Source organism: Homarus americanus, unplaced genomic scaffold (assembly GCF_018991925.1).
Source record: "Homarus americanus isolate GMGI-L3 unplaced genomic scaffold, GMGI_Hamer_2.0 scaffold32583, whole genome shotgun sequence".
Taxonomy (NCBI): domain Eukaryota; kingdom Metazoa; phylum Arthropoda; class Malacostraca; order Decapoda; family Nephropidae; genus Homarus; species Homarus americanus.
In genome coordinates, this window is record NW_024713129.1 from 22,515,652 (window position 1) to 22,522,478 (window position 6,827).

Below are 6,827 nucleotides of genomic sequence, written 5' to 3' on the forward strand. Positions count from 1 at the left end.
GTTGTTCTTTCACTACTTCACTAATGCCCCTTTGTTCAGAATAGTGTGATAACAGTGTGAGAAAACCTAGGTCAAAGGTGGAGAGATTGTTGCCACGTTTTCATTCTCATACTGTGTTATCTTCAGTTTCATCTCTCAAAAGTAATTGCTCTTCCTTTTTCCTTGGGAGTACCACCAGCACTCTCACTTTTACGCCCAGTCATTATAAAGTCAATTAAATACAATAATAACGTAAAGTTCAGCGCCATCAGCAGGATACCTATAGCCAAACATAAACAAGCGCCCACTGAGTGAGTGCAGCCACGCAGGTTTACCCTTAAGCCATCCTCTCCCTCTCGCTTCCGACGGAACGCTGTATAGAAAATGCGCGCCATTGAAAAAAAATTTTTGGTCACGGCGTCGAGTCAGAGGTCCCGTATGGACGCACGGTCAAAGCAGGTCGGTACCATTGGACGAAGTCCCATAGTCATATATATATATATATATATATATATATATATATATATATATATATATATATATATATATATATATATATATATATATATATATATATATATATATATATATATATATATATATATATATATATATATATATATATATATATATATATATATATATATATATATATATATATATATATATATATATATATATATATATATATATATATATATATATATATATATATATATATATATATATATATATATATATATATATATATATATATATATATATATATATATATATATATATATATATATATATATATATTATATATATATACAGGGTGTCCCATAAATTTCCATACATATGAAAAATATACCTTTTTATATGAAAATCCATTTTTATTTATATAATATGCTCTACATGACTACCACTCTGTTGAAAACACTCTTCAATGCGTGTCCTCCACTGCTGAAGAACACGTTCAAGCACAGCAGGGAGTTATGCTTGTAATGGCGTTGGTGATACGTTGCTTGAGATGATTTATGATTTGTATCTTTTCCTGATACACCATGGCCTTCAAATGCCCCAAAGGTAAAAATCAAGTGGGGTAAGGTCTGGGGATCTGGGAGGCCACTCCACAGGACCACGCCGACCAATCCAATGTTAAAAACCATATGAATGGAAACTTATGGGACACCCTGTGTGTGTGTATATATATATATATATATATATATATATATATATATATATATATATATATATATATATATATATATATATATATATATATATATATATATATATATATATATATATATATATATATATATTATCGTCCACATAACATGAGTTCTAAGTGATTAACACACCTACATACGTGTGTAAATAGAACTCAAAAAGTGTCTTATAGGTTATTAATGAATTACCAAGACCCTGATACATTTAGGAGGAATTTTGATGAGTACAGGCACTACAGGGTATAGTTTTGTCCTACAGAATGGAGGTGAAGGTTCATCCTTGTGTGGTGACCGGGGAGAATGGGACAACAAATCCACCTCCAGCGTGTCGATGTCGGTGGCTTGCCTGCAAGACCGCATTCAACAGATGAAAGAAACTCACTGCTGCTAACATCACTCGGATCTATTATTCCAGTTCCTTTATGTTCCTCTGTGATTAATATTGTGGTTAATGGAGATGAAAATTGTATGTGTTAGGGAATAGTTTGATTTATTACTAACTTGTGTCGTTTTTATTCAGTTGGAGGACATTTTGATTAGCTGTGATTTTTACTCTCGACAGCACAAATGAGGAGCTTCAGGCTACTTTACAAGAGCTGGATGACATCTGAAAGCAGCTGTCTGGGTGTCACCTGGAAGTGCAGCAACTACAAGAAGAGAAGCAGGTACAGTACACATGACACACACACACCCCTACACCTCAGAATTCGGTATAATTTTGTGTCTTTATTGTCTTAAGGACTGCCTGGATGTTGATTTATCACAGTAGATGATTCCCCCTATCTTCAGCATCAACCTTGGTGTTGTAGTGTCAGATATACAGTACATACAAAAGTTATTAAAGTGAGAATAGAGAGAAAGAGAGAGAGATAATGCTATTGATGGTTGAGTAAAGTTTATGTTGTGGAATACAGTTAGAAATATTAAGACTTGACATTATATACCTTAGGGGGAAATTGAAGTCGCATACATGATAGACTGCTTGCACAACATTGTGCAGAGGTTCTGAAAATTCCATCAACCCCTCAGGATGTGAGGAGGCTGGGACAAAAGCAGGGGGATAAGTCTCGTCCCCTCAGGATCACACTAGCGAGCGGGGAAGAGAAATGGCACGTTATTCGGCAGGCAAAAAACTTAGCAAGGAGCAAGGCATTTCGGGATGTATTCATTCACCCAGATCGCACGGTAATACAGAGGAAACAGCACAAGAAGCTCCTGCAGGACTTGAAGCAGAAGAGGAAGGAGTCGAGGAGGAATGGGGACAGGTGTACATGGGTTATACTCAGGGGGAGGGTAGTGGAAAAAAGTGTGCCGACACAGGGCCAGGGGACAGCAGTGCACCCTCCACCCACTCAACCCCCCACCCGGGAGGCGGCACCAGCTCAGCCTACCGGACAGGAGGAGGCAAGCGCCGTGTAAACAATGACATTTCTAACCACACCCTGCAAAATACAGTGTACTTTGCAAATGCTGCAGCTTCTGAGAATGGGGGGGGAGCGGGTTTATTACTAAGAGCAGAGACGTTACCGAGAACAAATTCTGGCTTGAATGTCATGTACACTAATACTGACACGTTTCTCGATAAGAGAGAGGAGTTTGAAACACTACTAAGAGTACACCAATCAGATATCGTAGGAGTTGTAGAACTGTTGTACAAGAACAAGAGAATCGACCGAGAGGAATGTGAGTTCAGTATTGCTGGATATGACTCATTTACGAACCTTTCTCAAGAAACTTGCAAGAGGGGTGTGGTTATCTGTGCTCGGCAAGACCTTAGAGCCAGCCAGGTGAGGGTACAGGGAGAGGATATTTTTGAAGAGTCCAAGTGGTGTAAAATTAAATTAAAGGGAGGGGACTTACCTATCGTCGGGTGTATCTACAGATCCCCAAACTGTGGCCCACTAAATCAAAGGAACTTAAGAACCTTAATAAACAACGCGGCAATGCTCAACCCTAGCCACCTCCTTATCATGGGGGACTTTAACTATGGCGACATCGACTGGAGAAACGAGTCCACCCCGAATGACTTGAATAACCCTGCTACTCTTTTTGTAGAAACTCTGAGAGATAATTTTCTGTTCCAACATGTTAGAGACCCAACACATTACATAGGGGAGCAAACACCCAAGCCACTTGACCTCATCATAACAAATGAGGAGGGTATGGTGGCCAAACTGGAACACCTTGCCCCAGTTGGCACCAGTCACCATATTGTGTTGTCATTCAGATTTAACTGTTACCTAGTTCAGGATAAGGCCAGGCCAAGGTGCAAATATTACAAGGGAAATTACAATGGGATGAGGGAAGAGATGAGTGGTATCAACTGGCCTGACTCATTAAGGTACAAGAACGCGGACACTACGCTGAATATCATAACTAGTAAAGTGACCCATTTGATCGATAACTATATACCCAAGACCAAACCCAGTGCTTCGAGGACTACGAGGGGTTCCCTACACATGAACCATGCGGCGGTCGACAAAATTAAGAAGAAAACCCAGAAATTCAAGACTTGGGTTGGGTCAAACGATGAGTAAGACAGGAGGATGTATGCAAGAGCCAGGAATCAAGCAAAGACAGAGTGTAGCAGGGCTGAAAAGGAGTTCCAGAGGCTGGTTGCACGCGAGGTCAAGTCAAACCCAAAGGCGTTTTACCGCTATGGAAAGTCGAAATTGAAAACGCGAGTAGGAGTATCAGACCTGAGGCTTGTGGATGGTAGTTACACAGATTCTGACCAGGATAAAGCTGAGGCATTGAACAGCTTCTTTTCCTCAGTCTTCACAAGAGAGGATGCAACTAACCTTCCTGCGTTTGAGGACAGACGGTTCGACACAGCACTGACCCACATTGTGTTCACAGAAGAGGGTATTAGAAATAAACTGTCCAGGCTAAAGGTCCATAAGAGTCCCGGCCCTGACATGGTGCATCCTAGAGTGCTAAGAGAGTTGTGCAACGAGCTTGCAGAGCCCCTGAAGATCCTGTTTTGTAAATGCCTGGATGAACAAATGGTCCCCAGTGAATGGAAAGTGGCTTGTGCGAGTCCTATCTTCAAGAAGGGCGATCGGCACTCCACGAACAATTATAGACCAGTGAGCCTTACCAGCATAATATGTAAGGTACTTGAGAGTATTATCAGAGATGCCGTAATGGAACATCTAATACGAAACAATATTGTGAAGGATTGCCAACACGGTTTTATGCCGGGGCGCTCCTGCTTAACACAATTGCTCAAGGTATTGGATATTTGGACCCATATTCTGGAATGGGGTGGTAATTTTGACAATATTTACGTAGATTTTGCCAAGGCTTTTGACAGTATACCCCATGTAAGGCTGAAAATCAAACTGGAAGGGTACGGAATTCGGGGAAATGTCCTTGCATGGATAGAAGACTTTCTACATGACCGCAAGCAGTGTGTGGTGATTAATGGCACGAAATCGTCATCTGTACCTGTCACAAGTGGGGTACCACAGGGCAGTGTATTGGGCCCGCTGTTGTTTGTTTGTTTCATAAATGACATGCCTGACGTTGTACACTCCTCCATACAAATGTTTGCCGATGACGCTAAGTTATTTCGGGAAATTAATAACAAAGCTGACTGTGAAGAGCTACAAAAAGACCTCTGTGGGCTCCAGGAATGGTCAAAGGAATGGCTGCTGAGATTTAATGTCACGAAGTGTAAGAGGATGCACCTGGGGCGTACCAACGGTAAGGAGGCGTATCATATGTCCCAACGAGATGAAGAAATTGCACTAGTTGAGACTGAATGTGAGAAGGACCTAGGTGTGTTTGTTGACAATGAGCTGAAGTTCTCGGGCCATTGCGAGAAGAAGGTAAACCAGGCAAAGAAATTATTGGGTCTTATAAGAAGGTCGTTCAGATATCTAGACGGTCCATCCCTCGTAACGATCTTCAAGAGTGAAGTGCTTCCCCATCTGGAGTACTGTCACCCCGTCTGGTCCCCGAGATATGCTAGGGACTGTCAGTTGTTTGAAAATATTCAAAGGAGGGCCACCAGACTGGTGCCTGCACTTCGGTACCTCAGCTACCCTGAGAGATTGGAGCGCCTGAACTTACCTAGCTTATATTACACACGGGTAAGGGGTGACCTAGTTGAGGTGTATAATCATCTCAGGGGGCACTACTCAGTCGAGTGTCCTTACTTGGAGCTGGCGGATGCTCGCCCCACAAGGGGTCACAGCTGAAGATTGAAGAAGGCACAAGTCCAGAAAACTGTGAGGGCAAACTTTTTCGGAGTGAGGGTTGTAAACTCTTGGAACAATCTACCAGAGAGTGTTGTGATGGCACCGAGTGTGAGCTCTTTCAAGACAAGACTTGACCAACACTGGAGCAGGTTCAGGTACACGAGCCGGTGCATGCCCAGTATTTGCCAACAGTGCATGACAGAGACGTGACCAATCACCTGGGCGGTTAGCAAGCCGATCTTTTGGTGAAGAGTATAAATGAAAAGGAAAAGTAATCAGAGACGTGACCGATCTCCCAAGCGGCTAACAAGCCGATCAGTGGCGAAGAGGATAAAAGTCAAAAGGTAAACGTAATTAAAAAAAAAAAGTAACGTACAGTATTTAGGATTTATGGAAGGTGGTATGTGGGATGGGAAGACTAATAGCTACTGGGTATTGTCTCCATGTTTGTTCAATTGTAAAGTGGAAGAAGAACTTAACATATGAGTATACTGTACATTTATATTATGATTAAGTACGAAGATTTAAATTTTGAGAATGTTATGATTGTTTATGTGTACTTGTGTAGTGGTAGTGTTGGTGTAGGGAACAGAATGAGATGTTTCCTACTTAAAGATAAATACACATCAATTAAGACTGGTAAAGGCTTTTTATAAATTTATTACACCACCTTGATATATTTATTATTGTTATTGTTGATTTTCCAGGTTTTACTAGAATCTCTGACACAACAAACAGAAAAACTAAATGAATCTCGGTCTCATAACGACAACCTTAAACACATGTTGATCCAGCAGTCTGAGAATAGTCAAGATCTGTCCCAGTGTGAGAAGACCCAACGGCTCATGGAACTGCTCAAGGGAACTAACTGTTTATTGTGTGTAGTAAGAAATGACGTTAGAGTAAGGAACCAGACTAAAAACATTACGGCGAGATTATTGCAGCCTTCTCCAAACATGACATTAGATCATATTTTTTTATTCTCATTTAAAAGTAAATATATACTGTATATATATATATATATATATATATAATAGGGTGGTCCAAAATATCACATATTTGTATACGTTTTCTCCACAAGGTTTATTTTTGTCCATTAGGTACAAAATGCATCCCAGAAAAAAATTGGATCATTTAAAGCATATTTAGAGGTCAATCCAATGTCCTCTTTTTTTCCATTTAGTACGTAATAAGGATTTTTCGGGGCTAGATAAACACATTATAAACACATTGTCTTTATTCAGCAAAATATACTCTCTAGATTGATAATGAAATAATTGTAGAACTGATGAGACATAAATGAAATAAGTAACTTCATCTGATTAATGGTAACCCTTGTCTGTGTTTCCTGTTTCAACCTGTCATTGTCAGTCCCTATGACTCAATACTTGACTCTTTGCCCTTTCCAAATAGGCAACTAGGCTATATA

General features: G+C 40.2%; 1 long non-coding RNA gene across 2 annotated transcripts in view; it reads left to right on the forward strand.

Annotated features, from left to right (window-relative positions):
• The window catches only part of LOC121869413, a 76,584-nt gene extending 70,449 nt beyond the window's left edge, over window positions 1-6,135 (forward strand). The window contains exons 3-4 of one of the 2 annotated variants that reach the window (XR_006089551.1): window positions 1,453-1,858; window positions 6,106-6,135. This is a non-coding gene — a long non-coding RNA (uncharacterized LOC121869413). Of the gene's footprint in view, window positions 1-1,452; window positions 1,859-2,222; window positions 2,320-6,105 lie in introns of those variants that run through there. The other variant, XR_006089548.1, reaches the window with a different exon arrangement.
• The last annotated feature ends 692 nt before the right edge of the window (window positions 6,136-6,827 follow it).